Here is a 25,525-nt window from a genome sequence, read left to right on the forward strand (position 1 = left end):
TTTTCTTTCTATATTTTTCTTTGATGGGAAGAATAATGGTATATGTCATGTGTTTCAGCGTTTTGTGAGTCAGACTTGGAATGTAGGATGGAGCACACAGCCCATGCACAGTGGCCTATTGAACAGAAAGCGACTCCTTTTTCAGACCTTTCTCAGTCCCCCTACCCTATAACCCCCCAGCCTCCCCAACACCATTCACTTCCATAACGATATGGTGTTTAGCAGGTGGATGTATGTGAGTGTCGGGGGTGGGGGCAAAGGAAGAGGTTGTAGATTTAGTACAAGACTCAGCTTTTGGGGGCGGGGGTCGGCGCACCAGCGACTTAAAAAAACAACAGCGCTGCACAGAATGCAAAATTCAGCGCCTGGTATATTACGATCCCGTGCTCTTCAGTTCCCTCCCTACTGCTGTGTGGTACGTCAGGAGTAGTAGTCGTTCCCAGGAATGCAGTAACAACCCTTTCTCCTCCTTTAGTCAGGGAAGGAAAACATTGAAAAACCCTTAGTGTTTAATTATTAGGAATTCGCAGCTGGAAACAGCCTTTTTCTCCCCCTCCTCAGAAACACAGATAGTAGAAACCAGTGGGGTCTTGCCTAATTCCTATAGCCCAATTTGAAAGATGGAAAGCTCTGGGTTCCAAGATGTGGCAGACCGAAACTGTTGGCTCCAGCCCCAGAGGCTTTGGCCCTTCTCACACCCTCTCCGTCTGTATTGGGATGTGAAGGGGGAAGGCGATTATGATAGCTGCTGCTCTTTGCTGCCTTGGCGCTGGTTTCTGTCTTCATCTCTAATCTGTCCCTTTCCCTCTTCCCTTTGATGTCATCATAACTGTTAGGTTCTACCAAAGGTGCATGAGGTTGGAGGAAAGAGTAGAAAATCTATTTTTAAGGACACTGAAGCACAGACTGAGCAGAATTTGTGATTAGGCTAGTCACCAAGTGAAAGCATTATTGTTTTTGATGGTGATTATTTGAGATGCTGTATATTATTTCCCTTCTGAGTGATGAGTTACTTTATGTATATTCTATTTTCATGTCTCATGCTGGATTTACAAAAATAATTGTTAACACTTTATGGAAGGAAAAATGTGATTTATACGTCTATATCATTTGGATATTTGAAGTAGTTGAGTATGTGCCGCTGTGGTAGATGTTTCAAAGTATCCTTATTTTTGTTGGTTTTAAAGTTTAAAGCTTTTTGTAGAAGCATAATTTGGATGGTTTGGGGAGCCTCTTGGAGGAACCACAACATACTGTTGAGATATATATGGTTTGAGGGTGAATTTCTGAGACAAGTCATTATCACAGTTTTTTCAGGATAAAAGGTTTGGGGCTATTAGTGGCTTTTTACTTTTCACTTAAATAAATTGAAGAACTAGTGACATCATTAATCTAATAGAAATGGCTGACTACCATGTATTTTTAATGAATTGAAATAAATCAATTGCTTATTTTCTTTAATAGCTGGAACAATGTGGAGGGTTAATAATTGGTTGACTTCATATTGTAGGTATGGGTAGTTTCTATTATCTATTTTAGGAAAGAAAACACAAGTATTTAACTTAAGAATGTTGCTTATGATTTGCTACTGAGTGGATGCCTGGAACACCATCTTGTACTAGTTTTATGCTCTGTGTTTGTCTTAACTGAAACTAGTTTAACTTGTCATTGAAAAGCCAGGCCTTGAAAAAAAGGAGCATGTTATTACACAAAAATCTTTTGGTTCTAGCATGATTTTTGGTTTACTTTTGTGAGATGAAAAATTAAAGGGGAAATCTCAAAACAGCATATCATATGAAAAGAATATATTCTGTGAACATGATTTGAGTGTTTGAGAATTAGTTTTCCTAAGCAACTCTTTTCTTTGCTACAATATGATTTAATTTTTTTAATGTCAACTGTTTGGAAGAAATGTGTAAAGGAATAGTGAAGCATTTTTTTTGGTCATTATAGAAGATCATTTCCATCATATTTGGAATTGCAATTTCTTGATTTAGCAACATTGCATTTCTTTTCCCAAAAGTGCCACATGATTCTTGAAAACTTCTTTGAAAATAGACACGGGCATATATACAGGTAAGTATGTCTACATATAATGTGTGCATAAACTCTTAGAAAATGTATGACTATATATGTACACATGTCTACATATGTGTATATAAACTTCTAGAAGTAAGTGCATCATATATGATATCTCTATATCTCTATCAATATAGAGAGTGAGCTATACACATTCGCTTGACATCTTTTGGATATTATGAAATTTTAACACAAAATATCATAATCTTTTATATCGCTATTGTTATACTGAACTAGTTACCTTAAGCTACCAATTTGTGAACTGTCATAAAATTAACACAAAAATTTTATGTCCCCAAAATGAAGGTTTCTATAGTTACAAATCTTTTATAGGTATTCTTTAATTATTCCTAACATACAAATATATTTATAATCTATGAGAAAAGAAAGTATGCATTGTAGGACTGTAGTATAATCATTCTTCTGTGAAGAACACTGTTAACAGCTAGGGAATGCTGACTTTAATTCTGAAGGTCATTGCCTCATAAATGCAGATACAGCCCATATTTTTTCATTGAAGTGTTTTTATTTGTACAAATTTATATTTATACAACATGTTTATAGCCTTATCTTGCTCTTTTATTGGGAAGAAAATAAGGTTTATTAAATTATACATACCTCTGATTTTAATGAACTGAAAAGAAACATTAAATGCAGTGCTTGAACATAATAATGTGCTTAAAAGTAGATTCTTAGCTGTCTTTAAGATTGTAATAGTTGATAAAAAAAACCTAGGTTAGGTTTATTAGAATATTTACAGTCCTATAACTTCTGTAACTTCAAATGTGAAATATTTCCTTTTGTTTTAATAAGAAATCAAACTCAACCTAGGACCTAATTTAATTTTTGTGTGTGCCAGAAATACATATTAAATAACATTTTATAAATTTAATTATTTAGCAGTTGAGCAAAATTAGCCTTTATTATGACTTGCAAAGGAAAAACTATTAATAGGTACTCTCCTATTTACAGTTATTTAATGTATATTTTACCAAGTAATTAAATTTATGAAATATTCCATTCTTTTCAGGAGAATATATCAACTTGCCTTAGATCTACTGTAAACTATTCATGAGATTTAGTTTAATTTAAAATTTGAAGAACTGGCTTGGTTGACTCAGATTGAAGGCTTTCTCAATCCAAGATTTTTGGTTTGCTTCTCTTATCATCTACCTCAAGCCTTTGACTTCAGTGTGTTATTGCCTTAACCATTACGCTTGATGTAATGTCTTTCCTAAGAATGTCCTCCTTATGTAAACTGTATGTACTATGAAAAGGATTTACTTCATTAGTGCAAAAAAATTAGAATAGTTTTATTCACAGAAAAGAATACAGAGGTTGTATTTTAATGAATATTGATTATTTTTTGAAAAGCTTTTATTGTAAGAGCAATTAAGTGATCTTAGGAGCTCAATTAAAAATAGCAGTCACAGAATATATATCCTTTTAGGAAACTAAATTTTTGGAAGGTCTTAATTTTAGAGTCCATTTTGTAACTTGTACACTAAACCAATTATATTATAAATGAAAACGAATTATTCTCTTCAGTATGCAAGATAAATTCTGGAGTGTAGCACTGTGTTGTTGGATTAAAATAAAGTCTTCAGTTAAGCATGAGGAACAGGAAGCTATAGAAAATGTGTAAATACTTTGTTCATAAAGACATTTGCATAGATTTGTGCTTTAATAAATCTTTGGGACTAATTTACTAAGTAATATAGTTGTGGACAAAATATGAATGAAGATAGCATGTACTTTTGCTCGTCTTATGGCACTAGCCACATGCTTTTTTGCCACTATCTGATAGCCCATCAGTAATATAACAGATTTGTCTGAAACACATTTTAATTTTTGAAGGACCTATAATTTGATTGGTGTAGATTCGCTTTCCACTAGAACATATCACATTTCATTTGTAACTTTGAGCTCTTTGAGAATTGCTGTGGTTGAAAAATTTATTATACTATTATGCCCAACTTGGTAATCAGCTTAAAATTTTTTTGTTCCTCAACATAGTAAATCACCTCCAAAAACAGGATAAGAAAGCCCATTCCTTGACCACAATCAATTCAATAATGGCTTTTATTTGTTATAACCAGACCTTCCTGGCATCTCCTTATTACCTTTCTGGGTCAGTAAAATGACAGGGGCTCAAGTGGATGAACTCTAGGGTCCTTCCTAGCTTTAAAATATGATCTATGTTCTTAACTATATATTATGATGTCATTTGGTTGATTGCCCATTTGCAAAATTTCCTATGGAGCTAATTTCTCCATATGTAATAAATGTATATGACAACATACAATTACATTATATCACTTAAGATGATATGTTCCTAAAACTAATTAAGGTTTTAGACTGCCTTTATGTATAGTATCCTTCTAGGAGCCACCTCTTATCAACTTTCAGTTTTAAGTTTGGTAACTTGAATGGACAGCCACTATCTTGGGTTCAAGGATTCAAAGGTATCTTGTGAGAATCTCACTCTTAAAAATACAGCTCATAAGCCCCTCAGTAATAGATTTACATTTAATAGGCAGCCAGTTGACACAATTGACTCAAAGTAAAGACATTTTAAAGACATTTAAGAGGGCACAATCAGAACAGTTGTAGTAAACTATGGGTTTGGGGCTAAGTAAAACCACTTTCCCCCAAACAATTTCAGTAGTGCAATTCAATTTCTTTTTTGGTTTATACCTGAGAATTACTACTAGGATTGGGAGGGCAATTTCCAACTTGGGATGCTCTTTCCAACAAATAAATACAAGCAGCATCATCAGGAAGAGAATGGACCTAAACTTAGAGTACAGTGGTAATGAGGGACATGTGGCTAGGACAGCTCATACTTCTGGTATGGCACGGGACTCTTGATGTCCTCTCTCTCTCTTTGGAGTCTTCATCTTGCTCAGGTACAGCATCTTTGTGGGCTTTCTGGATATGCTAGTTTTCCAGCTTGAAATCCATAGTCTGTTCTCTTCTCTGCTACCAGAAGTCTCATTTCTTGAAGCTGTTTTTCTGCCAGTGAATGTGTGGTATAGCAGAGAAGCCATGGACTTAAGACTCAGGAAGATATAGGTTCAAATCCCACCTTAGACAGTTATTGGATATGCTATCCTTGGCAAGTAACAACTTCTTGCCTCAGTTTCCTTATCTGTCAAAAAGTAGTCTAAAAGTTCTCTTCTAGATATAAATTTCTGATCCTCCCTTTGTGTTTCCATAGAGAGTCTATATCTCTGCTTCCTGCTGGATGTGTCTATCCCTCATTCTCTCAAACTGTCTTTTAAGGGCCATTTAGACATAGCCAATCTTTTTCCTAGCTAATGGCCAGCCTTTTTCTCTAATTCTATCAGGAAGAACTCCTTCAATCTTTGTAAAGGGGTAGTAGGAAATGATCTAGGTCTTTGTATTTCCTTAAAATCCTAATACCTTATTATCTCATTTTTTTCTGTCCCTTTCTTTCTGTGATTACATACACTGACTGTGGAAGGTGGGAAGGAGGGTCTAAATCCCATTCCTCTCATATGTTTTTACTTGGTTTTACTTAGCCCACTGCACGAACTGTATAGCTGCCCACTACATGACTGTATAGCTGCTCTCCTTAAAGAAAAATATTTGTATGTAATTGTTTTATTTGATATTCTTTGAAGTTGCTGATAACGTTATGCAATTAACCTTTGTTAAACATGAACTTAAAATGGGTACTGGATTGAGAAGTAGGAGCTCTTGGTCTTCATTGTGACCCTAAGACATTAAACCTTTTTAGGTCTTAGTTTCCTTATCTTTAAAGTGTGGATAATACATGCTGTATCTACTTTACAGGGATGATGCTAATACCAAATGAGCTATAACATCTCTCTCTCTCTAGCTGTTCTTTCCCCTTTCTCAAATATCAGCAAAGATATTGGTCTAGGGATAGAGAAGATGCTACAGTGAAAGAGTAAAAGGAATGTTGGCATAGCTCCTTCCTAAGGCTGGCTGTTGATTCTGATAACTTTGCTCTGTGATGGGTTAAGTGAAGCTAAATAAAGTCTGAGGTCCTTAAAACCGGAGAGAAGAAAGCATCGACCTTTCCTGAGTTGTAGTCTGTACTAGATACCACATTCTTTGACTTGAGACAAGGCTTTGAATCTAAGATTTCTGTATCTTCACCTGAGGATTGTTTCTAAAGGAAGTGTGAGCTGAACATCTCACGGTCACTATGCTGTTACACTCCTTTGCATGCTCAAGGGAGGAGTCACATGATGTACGTCTTAGAACTCCAAAATGATCCTATGTATGGGGGAATGCCAGCTTTTTGCTAGATGTTTATCTGTTTTATTTTTCACTGTGTCATCTGGTTATTAAGTACTATTTAATGCTGGATTGATTCTGTTATGAATACAAATGCCACATTCAGCATTCCAGCATGTAGATGGTTTCTTTGGGAATTCAGTTCCATAATGCTAAGAGCAAGTGACCAGTGATGTTATAAAAAAAAAAGGAGATGGGTGGGGGCTCAGAGCTAAGTTTTAATTGGGGAAGGTCTACAAATCCACATACCACTATGTCATGAGTGGAGACACCCTGTAGGGAGAGACAAAATTGAGATGTCAAAGGTTTTGGACTCTTTAATAACCATAGAGAGCATTGTACTTTGACTCTTCTACTTCATTTGGGCACGCACAAACTGCAGAATGAATATGGACACTTCATCAGCACAATCAGGTGGTTAATTATCACTGCCTAAATCTGGTTATATTAATGCTATTATTATTATCATTTTAAAAAGTGAATGGGGAAGAATCAGGAAGGCCTGGATTCAAATGTCATTTCAAAGGAAGCAACAAATCAGGAAAAAAATTTTTTATAACAAAAACCTCTGATAAAGGTCTAATTTCTCAAATGTATAAGGAACTAAGTCAATTGTACAAAAAATCAAGCCATTCCCCAATTGACAAATAGTCAAGGGACATGAATAGGCAGTTTTCAAATGTCACTTCACAATGTGACTCTAGGCAAATGAATCTATATGGGCCTCTATGTTTTAATCTATAAAAATGAGGGAGTCGGGGTCAATGACTTCTAAGGACTTTTCAAGCTCCAAATTTATGATTCTGTGACTCATTCTAGAAACATAGGATGTATGTTTCTAATTAGTCAAACTTCAGCTCACAACTTCTGTGATTTTCTGGTTTCTCTCTTAAGAATGAAAGCCCCCCTTGAAGGGATTGAACCTGAAAATCGAGAGATTGTTTAAAATACATGTTATTTATGGAGTTTTAGAAGTCTGCCTAAATGCATGTTGAAGAAAGATCCTTGTCATAGGGGCAACTAATGCCCAAATAATTCCTTTAAAATACAAACCAAGAAATCTCAATCGAAACAGGATACACCCATTTGTTTTATTATTATTTTTTAAATTATTAAAACCCTTACCTTCCATCTTGGAGCCAATACCCCAAGGCATAAGAGTGGTAAAGGTAGGCAATGAGGGTCAAGTGACTTGCCCAGGGTCACATGGCTGAGAAGTGTCTGGGGTCAGATTTGAACCTAGGACCTCCCCTTTTATTAGTTTTAAAAATTATTCCTTCTTCAGTTATCTTCAACATAAAACCGGTTCAGTTCAAGTAGATAACTTAAAGTAATATTTGAGAACATGTACCAAAACATCTCCTTATATTATCATTTATTAAACACTTATTAAGTAGTCATGTGATGGGTAGTATTAAGATGAAAAATAATAAAGGCTGATATAATAATATAAATTAGTATTTTAATTAAAGCCATGCTGATAGATAAAGTCATTAGACCACGCACTTGTAAGAATTCAAAACTGCTGCCCCAGCCATTATTGTTACCTCCTGTCTCTTCCTGAGTCTGCTAGCCAAGAGGGTAACTTCCTCCTAACCCAGGAGATTTAAAATGATCTCTGCATGGTGACGTAGGGGTCCCCACGCCCAAAGAACAGGAAACAGAAACCCGTTGGACCACAGGAAATGTAGTTTGATAGTTTCCACGTGTCCATAGAAAATATATATACTTTTAGATGGCATCTCCCAAATTTCACTTTTACAGTAGGCACTGTATTAAGTGCTGGAGAAACAAAGAAAAATGCTAAAATATTCCCTGCCTCAAGGAGCTTACAGTCTATTGGGAAAGATAACATATACATGTAAGATATATAGGGTTTTTTTTGCCTTTTAGAGAATAAGGCATTATCATCTAGAGCAGTGATTCCCAAAGTGAGCGACACCGCCCCCTGGTGGGTGCTGCAGCGATCCAGGGAGACGGTGATGGCCACAGGTGCATTTGGGGGCAGTGAATAACTGTAAGGGGCCAGTGATAGTATGTGACAGGTGGTGCTTAGTAATATTTTTTCTGGAAAGGGGGCGGTAGGCCAAAAAAGTTTGGGAACCACTGATCTAGAGGAACTGGGAAAGCCTCTTGCAGGAGTGGGTATTTGAGCTGAGTCTTGGGATAGCCAGTGCTAAGATATGAAGATGGGAAATAAATCACCATATGTAAAGAATAGCAAGTATTATTCAGGTTCTTATATCTATGTAATTTCTGGTCATAGTTATTCTGAATATTCAAGTTAAATTGAATTAAATAAGAAGGAATCTAAAGGAAATATACAGAGCAGATATATGCATGATTCCAAAATACTTACATTTATAATTGCACTTCTTTCTTTTCTCCTCCACCAAGTAATCTATTGCTACACAAAGGGAATTTGTCCATGGATGGCAGAGGGGTAGCAGCAAGAAATTGAAGCAGTGGTGGTGGCAGACATAAGTAAGGGAGTTATTTTAGGGCAGTAAAAGGCAGCTTGATGTAGTAGAGCTAGAAAAGGAAGAGGAAAGACAGTGTTGGGCAACAGAGGTATAGGTAGTTGTAAAAGCAGAGAAGATAGAAACTAGAAATAATGTGTAGGGAGTAGAGGGGAAATAAAAATGTTTTACTTCTGTAATTGTCCCACTTGTTTTGTGACTTTTTTTCTAGTTAGAAAACTTAAGGCAGTAAATATGATATATAGAATTTGTAATATATCAATCTTAACTTTTTTTCCCCTAGAAAGCAGGTCTAATATCATTAGATCTACTATAAGATCAGATTTATTATCCTAATTTTCAAAGAATGGGAATTGCGATGTTTTTCCCATTTTTATATTACAAAAGTTAGGAGAAAATAATTTTTTGTATTATGACTCTGGATTATCTAAAAAATGTTTTTTTTTAACAAAACAAAAAGTTTCTTTTTAAGATTAGACCTTTTGGACAGCTAAGTGATTCAGTGGATAGAGAGCCAGGCCTGAAGATGGGAGGTCCTGAGTTCAAATGTGACCTCAGATACTTCCTAGCTAAATGTCCCTGGGATGTCACTTAACCTCAATTGCCTAGCCCTTACTCATCTTCTGGATACTTAATATTGATTCCAAGATAGAAGGTAAGAGTTTTAAGAAAAAAAAATTAGGTATAACATTCATAATATCAGAAGAATATAGTAGCTTCTGTAATAGCTATATTATTTGGAGCTATATACTAAAATATTTCTTGGCCCACTTTTTTTTTTACTGGATTATAAAAATCTTTATCTGTTCTTACAGATAAAACAGTAGTTTCTTGGAATCATACACTGAGCGCTAATAACCTGAAATACAGTAAGATTTTTATTTCTATTAAGCTTTATTTCTCTCGATTATTTAACTTTTGGTGCTCTCCCCCTCCCCATACTCCCTTAAGAAATTACTGAAGCATTCTGCTGAATACAACAATTCATGTATACAATGTTGGTGTTTAACATTTCTGTTGTATACATTGCAGGTTTTATTGTGAGGCCTTAGAGTGTTTGGGGCATGTATTGTCAAACCCACTGACTACTGTGTTGTTCTAAGGGTTAAGAGCTGGACTAAGCTTAGTCTTGGGTAACGTTGCAAGTTAGCTTAGCCCCAAAAGAACCAGATCCCTAACTTAGTTGGTTTTTTGCTCCCCTTTTCCTACTCCTGATACTTTAATGTTCCATAATTCTTTCTTGGTAGTTTCTGCCCAGAGTGCTTTGGAAACATTTAGCTGCCTTAAAGCCAGCTGGCCTACTTAAGTAGTTTTAGGATTAGGAGCTGGCAGAGGTTTTGAGAAAATATGTGGTGTCATTTTCTAAAGCTGACCTAGGGTAGGTAGACTCAGTAACTTGGAGGTGCCAGGCTGTGGGGGTACCTAAAGGTTAATCTCTTTTGCTACTTCTAATTCTGGAAGAGCCCCTTTTAAAGGTTCTACTATTCTGATATAGAAAGGGTTCAGACAATTGAATGTCCTTAGAGGCCTACCATTTTGATGAGTCATGGTTCTTTTGGTGTATTGAGATTTTAGACCCTTGCTGATTTATCTGGCCCCTTCAATTCCACTGTTCAGGAAGTTTCTTTAACTGTCTCCAACAAAATAGGAAGTTGATAAGCTTGTTAATGATATCCTCTAGTCATTGGAATTTTTGATAATCACCAGGTTGCTCTCTGTCCCTTTCCCTCTCTAAAGAAACCCCCCTCATTGACATCATGTTCAACATTGTTTGTCAGTGTCAAGCCGGGCTTTCTTGTATGTATCCTAAACTAGGATTCATTAAGTACTAAAAGTGTTTGTACTAGGCTGGGAGCTTTGGAGTTGGAAGGTAATAATAATAATAGCTAACATTTATATAACACTCCAGGGAAACACTATTTGGTGCCCTAGAAAAGCTATTTTTGGTGGCCACCTGGGCTTGTAAGCCAGGAAGATGAAATAAGCCTTCAAATGGCCTGTAAATCCAATTCCAATAACCAGTACTTTAGATAAATAAGTTACTCCATTTTTCATCTAAGAATTTACAAGTATCCTAAAAATGCTAGTCAGTACTGGTGACAAAGATAAGATCCCAAGCTGGAAGGCTATCTAGGATAGCCCCTTCATTTTAAAGATGCAGAAACTGAGGCCCACGGAAGTTGTCATTTGTCCAAGGTCATACAAAAAATGTCTTGGAAATAAATTTTTAAAAAGAATTGGGACTAGAATATTCATTTTTGCTCTTCAACCCTTTGATTTGACTACTTCACTTAATATCACCTCATTGTTGTATTCAGAATCTTAATTTGTGGTTCATTTCATATCTGTGATTATAATTTACTTGTGGAATTTTTCCATGGAAAGCAGGTCTCTGCTGCTTGTTTCATATGACTATTTTCAGTTGAGACTTTAACTTGTGTGCACACCAAAGGAAGGATTTAGTATATTTGACTCTATTGCCTTCTTTGTTTTTCTACCAACAGGTTATGCTAATCTCATTCTTTTAGAGCTTTTGTTTGAAAAGGGGCATATAAATATGAAGTAGTCATTGTTCTGGGTGAGAGAAATACTAAATAAACTCACCTTCAAATAAATAGCTTAACAGCTACTGGCACTATATGGTTCATTGGCAGAAACCTTACCATTGTAAGATAGATGGGTCTTCTGCAAATCAGCTGATGAACCTTGCTTAAGTATAAACAGTCATTTAGGAACATTCAAAATAAATCAGTGTTAACATTTTTTCCTAGAAAGAGGACTATTAATAAGGATGTAAAAGTACTAGCACTTGAGCTAAGCAGAATAAAAATTTAAAAACACATTAGCAGGTGTTTGTGATACTTTAAGGCTTGGAGAACTATGCTTTGATTAGTTTGAAAGACAGCTGAACTAGTTCCTATAAGCAGGCAGGGACATATTCTGTTCATCTCTTATCAGAGTTAATGATTTAAATGGTTCAGTATGAATTTAATTGTTTCTCCCCTAGAATCAGGTCCATCAAAGATAGATCCATTTATATATTGGCAGGTTTCAGAATAAATGCATATATAAGTATCTGTATTTGTATACCCACATATAAACAGTCCATATGCAAAAAAGCAAAATCATTTCAATTCCAATAATACAAATATAGTAAATTAAAAAACTTGAAATGAGATAGGGAAAACTTTAAAACAGGACACTAATTTGTGTTGTACAGTTCTGTGCTGCTTCTAAGAATATTTTCCAGTATAATGAATTAGAAAAATAAGATCAACATGTTGACATATCACATATCCAGTGGGTTTCTATTGCCATCACATTATATCATACCTAGTGGAAATATTTATCTTATTACTTATGCCATAATAATGTTTTCAGCCCTTATGTTGATATATTCATCATAACTTTTTTGCCCTGATATATGTATAGCTTTAGTGTTGTATACTTGCTATAACTCTTGGTTAGGCAAAATGTGTCTCATGAGTCAGTGACGTGATAAGTGATTGGCATGCATGTGTATGTCTTGAAAATGCAATTCTGTAGTATGTATCTACTACCTGGATCCTGGCTTTAATGGAAATTTTTTTCTTTGCATTCCTTTTGTGTTAGATTCCTTATAAATACAAGGTTTTATTGTTGTGTGTCTGGAATATTTTGGAATTATGATACTATACAGGTCTTTGCACAGGGTGTCTTTGTTCAAGAATTCAGTAGGAATAAATTCTGGCACTTTTAAGAAAGGTTTTTCAGAGCCTTTTCACTCTTGTGTTTGTAATTCACCCTTAGGTTTGTAAATACTATTTTCTGTATTTCCAACCATGCAGAGTTTTTTTTAATAACTCATTCTTAGGTTCAGGCATAATAATGATACAGAAAGATTCTGGGGCTTGATTTGCTTTGCAATTGGTGATTCTTCTTCTGTTCACCAGAGTATTTTTGCTCAAAGGAAGCATTAAATATTTTACTCTTATGTTTGTCAAAGACAAAAATTTTAAAAAGTTAGCTACTTTTCCTAAAAGAAAGGAGATTATCTTTCCCATATAGGAAACCAAATTATAGTAGAATACCTTCTGAAATCACTATGCTTGGATTCCAGGCAGGGGAGGAAATGTGGCACAGCTGTCATGTGTTATAAATGATAATACATTACAGAAGTAGGTGAAGGAACAAGCAGGGATTTGCCATAGAGGAACAGGCATTATATTTTCTTACCAGTTTTGTCAAGCACTGACAATAGCTCATTCAGTTATCAACTTATATGTGTATTTGTGTATCTATATATTTATGTATCATTAGATACAATTGTAATGGTAAAAAATTTGTTTTTTTAGTAGGAAGTCTTTAGTTTTTTTATTCAAAGAAATTTTGTTTTCCCAATTACATGTCATAACAATTTTAACATACATTTTCTTTTTTTTAATAGAAAATTTTTCCATGGTTACATGATTCATGTTCTTTCTCTCCCTCCCCCCCCATCCCTAGCCAGCACGTATTTCCACTGGGTTTTATATGTCATTGATCAAGACGTATTTCCATATTATTGATAGTTGCACTGGGGTGGTCATTTAGAATCTACATCCCAAATCATATCCGCATCAACCTGTAACATACATTTTCTGAAATGATCTCCCTCATTCCCTTCCCTTCCCCCTCTAGGAGATGGTAAGCAATTTGATCTGAGTTATACATGTATTATCCTGCAAAACATACTTCTAAATTAACATTGTTGTAAGAGAATATTCTTATAAAACTAATATGAAAGATAGTATGCTATTCATCTGCATTCGACTTCCAACAATTCTTTCTCTGGAGAAAGATTGCATTTTTTGTCATAAGTCCTTCTGTCTACAATGCTCTGCTTATTTCGCTCTGCATCAGTTCATGTAGATCTTTCCATATTTTTTTGAAATCATCCTGTTCATCATTTCTTAGGGCAGAATAGTATTCCAATCCCAACATATACCATAATTTGTTCAGCTATTCCCCAATTGATGGACATTCCTTCACTTTTCAGTTCTTTGCAACTACAAAAAGAGCTATTTATGTACAAGTTGGTTCTTTCCCTTTTTTTAATGATCTCTTTAGCATTCAGACCCAGTAGTGATATTATAGGATCAAAGAGTATTCCCAGTTTTATGGGAAGGCTTCAGTTTTGATAATTTTCTTTTTTATTGAAGAAATTATCATACAATTAAAATGGTTTTAAGTGGACAGTTCAAAGATAACCAGTAAAATTGAGTAAGCAGTGCGTCGTAGTATTGAGCAGGATTTTAATAGAATTTTGTCTTAAATGTAAAAGCACAGATTTTTACCTGGTATAGGCAACTAAAACTAATTTATATGAGTTGCATATATTTTCTTTTATGCTCTAATGGATTTTCATGGATTTTCTGCCTCATGTTTGGCAGTAATAACCAGCATTCTTCCTGCCCAGCCTATCAATCACCCTTCTATCCATTATTTTTTGGTGGAATTTTGCCTTATGGATACATTTGGCCTCAATCAATTCCATATCTGTCAAAGGCATGATATAAGATTTTGGGACTAGCTTTTCTCTTAAATGGATGACCCTTCTATTCACCAGAGGTGGTAAGTTCATCATTTTCCAACAGCCCTCTAGTCACCAAATAATTAATTAATTCTTCTAGGTATTTATTAAACATCCACTATGTGGTAGGAGCTTGGAATACAAAGATGCGAGAAGAAAAATGAGCAGTTCCCTTTGCCTTCAAGGGAAAAACTACATGTACACAGAGAAGTGAATACAAAATATATAATTTTAGTGGGGTGTATAAGTCATAACTGAGAGGAATTAGGATAGGCCTTTAAAAAAGATGGTCCTTAGCACAGTGCTTGGCATATAGTAAGTATTTAATGAATATTTGTTGATTGATTGACTGACTGAATTCCTACTGGCATCTCAAAGTCACATGCCCCAAAATGAACTTGCTACTTTTCCTTGAAATCTGCTCCTCCTTCTGACTTTATATTTGTCAATGGTGCTGCCATTTACTCTGTCTTAGATGTTTGTAATCTTTTATTTTTTCTTCCTTTTTATTTCTAATATCCAATCCGTTCTAAAGTTCTGTCATGTTTGTTTCTGTGATATCTTTTGTATCTATCTTTGCTGCTACTATCCCAATAAAAAAAAACACATACACTCCCTTATTACCCCAACCTAGACTATTGAAATAGCCTCCTAATAGCCTTTACCTACTTCAACCCTATTCTTTCTCTCCCCCATTCTATAGTTATATTGCTGCCAGCCTAATCTTCTTGTTGCATAGATCTGGTTATGCCATTCTTTAGGAGCCATTGAAAGGGTTTGAGTTGTGATCTACTGAGTAAAGTTCCAACTCCTCAATGTTCTGGCCCTCCACAATCTGATATGCCTCTTATCTTTCCTGCCTGATCTCCTACTACTTATTTTCCATGTACATTTGCTCTCTTTTTTGAATAGCCAGGAGCGAAGAATGGTTTTTTTCATTTTAAAATCATGGATTTTTTTTTTTGTATTTTAAAAATGTGAAAACCATTCTTGGCTTTCTGACCATAAAAAACAGGAGGCTGCTAGATTTGACTTTCAGACCGTATTCCTGAACCTCCCTGGTCTATATCAAGCTAAAATGGACCACTCACTTTCCTTTCCATAGATGCAATGCCTTTGCTTATACCATCCTCTCTAATGATCTCTAACTTTGTCTCCAGGTGACTGAATGCCTATCCATGCATTCCTGAAGGCTGTTCCAATGGAACACAAACTCCAATAGCTTTAGTAAACTGGAAAGGTTTCTAAAATGCCTGGATGACAGTGTTTGAAGGCTATAAAACAAGCTTAGATACATATGGAATCTCATCACTGATAGACTGGTCACTGAGTGATGACTTTTTTAGCATGAAATGGAGAGCACGAAAATGATTCCTTTCCATTTACTCAGCAATAATGGAGGTATAGAAAGAAAAGGGGACTAAGAAGCACATAGTTATTAGTATTCTTGATATGTGGCAGTTGTCAGGTGACCAGTGAGTTGATATATTACTAGAAGAACTGAAATATAGTCACTCGAACATCCTTGGCATGAATGAAACCAGAAGACAAATAGAAGGATGGCTCACAATTCTCTTTGGAGAGATGAATAAAAGAGTTGGGGGAAATTGGTTTTATTATGGGCCCATAGGCAACCAAGAAACATCATTTATAAGACACTTGGTCATCTTGCCTTTAGAGAACTAGAGTGCAGGCAGGATTGGCCACTATGAATGTAATTACAGACTATGAACCAAGATCTTTTGAAGTAGAGATTTTCTATGAATAACTTTAAAAGATATTTTTGAAAATAACCAGCATATACTTTAATTTTTGGTGACTGATGCAAAGGTAGGCCTGAAGGATAATGACAGCATTTTTAGAAAATCTAGTTTGGGATTAAGAAATGACAAGCTAAAGACTTATGTAGACTATTTTGAAGCTTCTTACCTTTATAGCATGAATTTTTCTCTGAAGAGAAAGTTGGAAAACAGAATATATGACAAATACCAACCAATATTGTAAAACAAAATGAATATAATTTCAGTTGTCAGCAAATGACTGGTTTCTGACATAGGAGACAATAAAGTAGGCCCAGAATTTGAGGAGGAAGAGAAGACTGTATTTCATTTGGAAATGGTGGAGCACTTTAATCACTCCTAAATTGTTCATGGTCCCCAAAGCCTATCTTATTAACATTTATATTCTGGTAATGCTATGTTGCTACAAGTCACACAACACTACAGTCTTAAAAGAATAAAAATTTCAGGTAGCTTAAATAGTAATAAAAAGACTGTTGGTATCAAAGAGGAATGGAAGTAAGGTGGTTTTGTTGGTCCTTTCTCCTTGACTTCATAAAAAATGACATCATTGATATAATTAGACAATGAAGACACTAGTCCCTTCCACTTTGTTGGTGAAAAGGTCAGTCTGCTTCTCTGTATAAAAGGCAGCAGTGGAGAAATATCCATTTCAGTGTCTCTCAGAAGAGGGGATATTCTCCTTTGTTCTCCCCAGTAGAGATAGGTAATGGTTGTTGTAGGTTTCTAAAACTCTCCCTCTGGCTACTATTTCAACTTATTTCCTTCCCATTTCATTTTCTTAAAGCTGGGCATGTTAAATGGGGCTGAGATTAATGTGTTTATTTAGAGAGCAGTCATAACTAGAGATCAGTAATGGTTTATTCTGCCAGGAGACTTGTTTGTGCATCTCCATTGGCTCTATATCATTTTAATAGTTACCTTTGGGGAGCAACCACATGAAAATATGCTGTATTTTTTAAAGAGCAAAGGCTAATTTTCAAAAAGTCATTGATTATTCTAAATTAAAGCATAATAAAGGTAGCATGATACCAAGGAATGCATGTTCAATATGAAGTTAGAGCACTTCGGTTCAAATTGTGTCTCTGCCACTCATTACCTTTCATTACCTTTGTGACTTGGAGCAAATCACTTCATTCCTCTTAGACTCAGATTGGTCCTCTTTAAAATAAGAGGTTTGGCATAGATAGCCTCAGTGTTCCCTTCTTCCCATAAATCTATGCTTCTAAATCAAGATTTAAGATATTGTAGTACTATTTATTGATCTATGTCATTGCACTAATTTTTACCTAAATAGCAAGAACTGTCTCTATGTATATACATAAAATAATTTAAAAACAAAGAATGTTTAAAACCAACATGAATTTATGGGAGAGTGGAGTAAATTTTTAATTATGTCATAGCAGGTCAATATATCATTTATAGATATCTCTCAAGAAGAGGTGGAGAATAAAAGGCCTGGAATAGAAGACATCAGACTTTCTGAGCTACTTGAATTACTCAATGGAAATTTAAAGATAGAATGTATTTTAATTATTTATATCTAGGTGGAAATCATATTAATTTAAGAACCGAAAAAAACCTATTTCTAGAAGTACTTTAAAGGAGCATTCATTGTGCTCATTACTATGTTCTCCAATATATTGTTACAGAACACAGCATTGCTAAATAAAACTTTGCAAAAGCATAATTTTAATTTTTGAACTATAACTAAAGACATATAGAGTAAAGCTCTCATAAGTTCAGAAAGATTCATAACCATTTCATTTGGGATGTCACAATTTGATCAATGATTTTGTCTGGAAATAGAAAGATTTCTCTAAAATCATTCCAGACTTAATTATAGTGGTACATATAATATGGCTTTAATATTTTCATGATTTATAAGTTGGCTATTTAAAATAATATCATTCTTAATCTTGCCACCTAATTCTGAGGAAGCATTTAGACATTATGATAATAATAAAGAGTGAACTTACCTATCTTTTCAAGAAGAAAATGTTCTTTTGCTTAGTGACTCAGGGTAATTTTTGAGTGTGTGAGTATAAATGATCTTGCATAGGTTGTGTGTGCCATGCTATGGCATTCCTTTTTCACAAAGCAGTGTCATTAAGATAGTCAACTAAATCATCACGCTCTACTGGACTAATACAGGTTCATGTTGACCTATAAAAAGACAAGTTCCTGAAAATATTTTTAGAAAACAAGTAATATTTTAAGTGTACAAGAGGAATTACCCTACTGAGTTTTATCAAAGTTATGATATTCCTGCAGTAAAAAAAAAAAACAACAAAAACCTGCCATCCTCCATGGTGTCAAATAATTCACTCAAGAATTGGATCTGGGCAAAACAGCTTGTCCTAATTAAGGAGGACAAGTAGGTAATTAGTCATTCTTAGAAGCTAATTTCAAATGAAATAAAATTTTATTTTACTTTGGATTTAATATAAAAATTGGAATATGTTTAGCATTTATATAGCAACTTACAGAGTATTTCCCTCATAATTCACTAAGATAGATAACACAAATATTATTAACTTTTTTATGGATGAAAAAGTTGAGGCACAAAGAAATTGAATGCCTTATCTCTGTAATACCAGTAAGTTATAGTACTTTGAGATGATACATTTTATGGGATTCAGAGAAATCATGGGTAGAATGTTGAAAAGGCAAGAGCAAAACTCGACTAGTATATACAGGGATAAAGGGTCAAATCCAAATGAGTTGGGATTGAGAATTGCAAGAGTCTGGGAGAAATACGTTTAGGTCAACATTTTACACTCTATACTAAGATTAACTCAGAGTGAGTAAATGACTTAAATATAAAGAGGGAAATCATAAACCAAATGAGTTGGGATAGCCAACAACCCAATCTCACTTGCCTTTGTACTTATGAAAAACTTCAATTTGTAATTATGAAAACAGTCACAGTGAAGAACCATACATGAACTTGTATTGTCTGAGTCATACCATCTTTTTTGATAAAACAAAGGAAAATTATGTAGTTCTCAGTAGTATTTAAAAATACTTATCCCACTACTAAGTACTATAACTTATGGCTGTAATGGAGATGGAAAAAAGGTTGATCTTGACATAAGTATAATAAAAGCACTATTATTAATAGTAAAAAATTGATAACAGTCCATATATATAAACATTGGGAAATGACTGAATAAATTGTAATATATGAACATGATAAAATAATATTATACTATAAAAGGACAAATATGAAGAATAGAAACAAATATAGGAACATTGATAAAGTGCTATAAAGAGAAAAATATAAAGAATAACCTATAACTGATTGTAATTATAAAAATGATAGCAATAAAATTTAGAAAAATACATAGGAGAGAGCTCAGAATATAGAAGTTAGATTATTTTGTAACTTGTTAAAATTAATATAAACAGAACTCTTGTAAGAGTTATAGAAGGTGATATTATAGAAGGTGTTTATGCAACACAGATAGGAAGTGTCAGATTTGGTATTTTAATGAAATTTCTGTGAACTATGACAATATGCAAAAGATTTTGTTGTTATTACCAGTCATGGACATTAGTTTCTGTCTGTCTTCTTCAATAGTTGTATTTCTTCTCTACATTTTAAAATGGTATTCCTAATATTACCTTACATGTGTTGTATAACAACTATATGTCTTACCCTTTTTCAAGGTTCATTTTAGGGTATTTTTTTTCAGAAATGCATAAATATCCACCACATTTATATCTGATAAAATATATTTGCATTTTTTCAGTAACCAAAATCAGCCTTCTCTGCCTTTTACCTTTTACCCCATAGAAAAAGAAAGAACAAACCTTGTAACAAATATGTGTAATCAAGCAAAACAAATTCCTGAATTGACCATGTTCAAAAAAATACATGTTTCAGTATGTACTCTGAGTCCATTACCTTTCTTTTAGGAAGTGAATAGAATGTTTCATCATAAATCCTTTGAGATTGTGATGGGTCATTGTACTGATCAGAATTCTTAAAATCTTTCATAGTTGTTTCTTTTTATATTCTATACATTATTCAACTGGTTGTCCTGACTTATTAGTTCATAGAAGCCTCCGTGTTTCTTTGAAGATATCTCCTTCATAACTTCTTACAGCCAGTAGTATTTCATCACATTCATATACCATAACTTGCAGCCATTGCTTAATTGAGGGAGATACCCTCAGCTTCCAGTTGTTTGCTATCATACAAAAAGCTGCTATAAATAAATATTTTGTACATATGGTTCTTTTTCCTCTTTTTTTAATCTTTTTTGAGGATAGACCTATTAATGGTACTAGGTAAATCAAAGGGTATGCATAGTTTAATAACTTTTGAAGAATAATTCCAAATTGCTTTCAGAATGACCTGATCAGTTCACAGTTCCACCAACAGTGTAAGTGTACCTGTTTTCTCACAACTCCTCCAGCATTTGTCACTATCTTTCAAAATAAATTTTACGAATCTGATGGGTATAGAGTGGAGCCTAGAGAGTTGTTTTAATGGACATTTTCCTAATTATTAGTGATTTAGGGCATTTTTTTCATATGATTTTTGATAGCTTGGAATTCTCCCTCTGAAAACTGTTCCTTGGCAATTTGTCAATTTGGGAGTTGCTCTTATTTTTTTTTAAATTTAATTTTATTGTCGTGCAAAACATAGTTTCTTACTGGTCATTGTCCTAAGAACGAAGTCATATGGAATCAAAACCCCAAAATATAACCATAAATACACTAATGTGAAAGATATCTCCAACAGTTCTCTCTCTGGAGGTGGATCGCATTCCCCATCATAAGTCTTTCAGGATTGTCCCAGATCATTGCATTGCAGAGAGTAGCCAAGTTTTCACAGATAATTATCATCTAGTATTGCTGTTGTTGTGTATAATGGTCTCCCAGTTCTGCTTATTTTGCTCTGCATCAGTTCATGCAGATCTTTCCAGCTTTTTCTGAAATCATCTTGCTTATCATTTCTTATAGCACAATAGTATTCCATTACCAACACGTACCACAATTTGTTCAGCCATTCCCCAATTGATCGACATTCCCTCAATTTCCAATTCTTTGCCACCCAGAAAGAACTGTTATAAATTTTTTTGTACAAGTAGATCCTTTCCCCTTTTTTTTATTATCTCTTTGGGATACAGACCCAGTATTGGTATTACAGGATCAAAGGGTATGCACAGTTTTGTAGACCTTTGGACATAGTTCCCAGTTGCCGTCCAGAATAGTTAGGTTAGTTCACAACTTCACCAACAATGCATTAGTGTCCTGATTTTGAGTGGAGTGGCTCTCATTCTTATAAATTTGTGTCAGTTCCCTACATATTTCAGAGACGAAAGCTTTATAAGAGAAGGATGCTGCAAAGCTTTTCCCCCATTAACATGCTTTTCTTCTAGTTTTAGTGCATTAAGTTTTTCTTTTTGCAAACCTTTTTAATCTTATGTAATAAAAACTGTCCATTTTACTTACTGTGATTTTCTGTAAGCCTCGTTTGGACATGAACTCTTCCCCTATCCACAGATCTAAAATATGGTTTCTTCATTTATTCTCTAATTTGTTTACAAAGTCACCCTTTATGTCTAAAGTCATGTCTATAAATATAAGCAAAATTATTTAAAATTCATCAATAATATACACATATATTTATTATTTATTTATATAATTATAATATATAAATGTATTATAACATATGTGAATATATTATATAATAAATGATATGTGTATGTATAATTATGTAATAATGATATAAAAAGCAGGGATTATAAATCAGTCAATTTTAATTGAAGGGTGGTAACCCCTACTACATTATTTCCCCACATACAGTCAAGAGACTTCTCTATCAGTACCCTTGCAAATGAAACAATATTTGTAAAAGCCTTTGCAAACCATATATAAATATAAATGGTAGTGGTGTTTTTTTGGTCATCAACTCACAATCTAAAGGTATATGGAGAAATTTTTATAAAAAATTTTTTCCTTACAAAAAGGTTGGGGGCCACTGTCTAAAGCAATGTTGTGTTAAAAATAAGCATTATTTGGTATTTGAAGTCTAGGAGAAAGAAGAGAATTTAGGTACAAGATGATATCTCCTTAAAGGAGGTTAGAGACTGGAGAGTGTTTATTGAAGTTTAGTAAAAGGTAATTAGATCAATATAGAAAGCTTGGAATGGATTGAGAAAGAGAGGGAGCTGAAATGAAGATACTGTAATTGAGTGAGCAAATCTAAGAGTTGTTTAGGAGCTAGTAATAAACAGATTATTAAGTGCACAGGTTTTATTATACCCACCAGCTTCTATTGATTAAAACTAGAATGAGCCCAACTGGGGCCTGAACAGCCTTTATAAGTGCTTCTTTTCCCTAGCCAGTGATAGTGATGCCTGTGAGCATGGGGAAAGAACAAACAGGACTATTTGAAGTCATGAGAGAAGGAGAGGATTCATTCAGGAAAAGATGGAATAATATTGATTATGAAACAGTAGGTAGGGAAGAGGAATGTTTAAAATTGTAAAAAGTTTATGGTAGGTAGGTAGGGTTGTGGTAGTCCAACATTTACTTAGCCTTCTGGTCAAAAGAAGACAAAATGACACATTTGTCAGCACATATGAGAAAATCCAATGAGATAGTAATAGAAATGGCATAGAGAAGAACTCTGGAATGGCAAAAGCAAGTTTTCTGAATAAAGAATAGTTACTCTGAAATACCTTGGAGAATTGATTATCTCAGGATAAATGGCTTACTTTGGACCTTCTCTAAAGATAGTCAAAGTCGAAATTTTAACTTCATAAATTACATCAACAGTCAGAGCACCATTAAGCTGCCTTGTGGTCCTGAAGAGCTTTGAAAGTACACAGCCTCAATTAGTATGTTAAATTTTTCCTCAAAAAATCATCTGTTAATTATTTTCTCATTGATTCTTTTATAATTTTGAAGACATATTCCCATGAAAATGAGACCTAAAACATCCATTCTAATAGAAGAATCCTGTCACCTCTAATTTATTCTTGAGAGTTTAAAAGATCTGTATTCACATTGGTGTGATATTTCCTCCAGTTAGGTAGCCCAGTGGACAGAATTCAAATCCAGCCTGACACTTACCAGAATTCTGGGGCAAGTCTTAGTTTCCTCATATGGTAAATAGGGATATTTATAGTACCTATTTCTCAAGGTGATTGTGAGGATCAAAAAAATAATATTTATAAAATGTTTAGCATAAAACCTGACATGACAGGCTCTAATATACTTTTTCCCTTCCCCCTCATCCACATAGATCTCAATTCCTCTGTCACTTAAAAAAAATGACAACATGCAACATTTTATGGATGCCTTTTATCTTTATATCAATTATTTCCCACTTCCCTCCACACTGAACCCTCTCTTATGACAAAGAAAAACAAGCCAAATCATACTACTATACCTTATTGATGGTATATATACTATTTCTTTTCCAGCAGCTTCCTACTTGACAGTTATGAGAGAGGGATGAAGCTTTTGTTATTTCTTCTCCAGGACCTTTAGTGTTTTGTTTTTTTAAATTTCTTTAAATTCAGCTTCCCTTTAGTGCCTCTATAACTTGGTTATGAGATAGTTGGTTATGAGAGATGGTCTTTAAGGGTTACGGTGGTTGAAAATTTCATTACTCTATAGCCAATCTAGTGATATGCCTCTACACTGCTTATCTTCAGACTTTATTTGAAGCCTTTGAGCTTATTAGCATCTGCCAGGCCTTGCATTTGACTTGCATAACCTTCAAGGGTCACCTCCATGCCAAGATGAGATATTGGAGTTGGACTTTTGTGGAGGTCAGATTTGTCTCTTGCATTTAATTATACAAACATGCAAGAAGTTAGTTAAATGTCAATCTATGTATATTATCTATATATTAAAAAAACAACCTTCTCTACATTGGCTGTTAAGTGACTTGCCCAGGGTCACACAGCTAGGAAGTGTTTGAGGCCAGGTTTGAACCCAGGATATCCTGTCTCCAGGCCTGACTCTAAACACTGAGCTACCTAGCTGCCCCTATCTGTATTATATTTCAAGTAAATATAGTAGTTTCAACCTGGAAGGGATTTTAAATGTGCCCACTCACTAAAGCCTCTTCATTTTATAGATCTAATATTCATGACCATTTGTATACCACACTGCATCCAAGGGACTTATAGCTATGCAGTAGTATGAAAAACCAGAATCAGCAAATAAAGTGAATTCCCTAACCTATAAAAAGTTAAGCCTTCTCTTCATACTTTGTATGCTCTCCCTGGCCTTTGTCTCATGGCTTCCTTCAAAACTCAATCAATTTAAATCCTGCTTTATGCAAAAGGTTTTCTCATCCCTCTCTTCCACTTTATGATTGGGATTACCCCACCCTTTCATGTTATTACTTTCCCATTGAGATTACTTCCAATGTACTTGTCTATATCTTGTTTACACATACTTTTTGCAAGTTCTCTCCTCCATTAAAATAGGAATTTCTTGACAGCAAGGGCTGTATTTTTTTTTGCCTTTCTTTGCATCCCAAATGCTTAGCACAATGCTTAGTAAATGATAAGCATTTAAAAAATGTTTATGGGCATGACTGTGTTAATTATTCAGCAAAGCTGGGGATAACAAGTCACCTGTTTGTCATTCACTGAGCATTTATGAAATGTTTGCTATGTGCCAGGCACTGCTAAGGGTTGGGCTTAAGAAGAAAGGTAAGCACAGTCCCTGCCCTCAAGGAGCCCGTATTCTAATGGAGGAGGAATCTGGCAAAGGACTGTGTACATACATGATAGGTAGAGATGAAAAATAGATATGCAAGGTGCCAGCACTAAGGGATGCTGGGAAAGGCTTCTTGTAGAAGGTAGGAGTTAGCTGAGACTTGAAGCCAGGGAAACCAAGTGACAAGTGAGGAGAGGGACCTTTCTAGGCCAGGGGGACAGTTAGTGAAAGTACACAGAGTTTGGATTAGAGGGAGAGAAGTGTGGAAAGGGAAGAAAAGGCTAGTTCATGAAGACTTTTAAAAGCCAAATTGAGGATCTTACATTTAGCTCTGGAGGTAATAAGGAGCCACTATAGTTTATTTAATTGGAGATTGGAGAGGTAATATGATATGATCAAACCCATGCTTTAGGAAGATCACTTTGTATGGATAATAGACCAACCAGATAGCTATTAAAAAAAACAAAAACCATTGCCTTCTGTCTAAGAACTGATAATGTTTTCAAGGCAGAAGAGCCGCAAGGACTAGGCAATTGCTTAAGGTCACACAACTAGGAAGTGTCTGAGTTCAGATTTGAACCCAGGACCTCACCTCTCCAGGCCTGGTGCTCTATCCACTGTCGCCTAGC

At 34.6% G+C, this 25,525-nt stretch overlaps 1 protein-coding gene across 4 annotated transcripts in view; it reads left to right on the plus strand.

The window, feature by feature from the left end:
• Positions 1-25,525, plus strand: part of FRMD5 (FERM domain containing 5) — a 373,507-nt gene that overhangs the window by 1,066 nt on the left and 346,916 nt on the right. The gene's annotated exons all lie outside the window — the stretch shown is intronic.

The sequence above is a fragment of the Gracilinanus agilis genome, chromosome 2, assembly GCF_016433145.1.
Source record: "Gracilinanus agilis isolate LMUSP501 chromosome 2, AgileGrace, whole genome shotgun sequence".
Lineage (NCBI taxonomy): Eukaryota > Metazoa > Chordata > Mammalia > Didelphimorphia > Didelphidae > Gracilinanus > Gracilinanus agilis.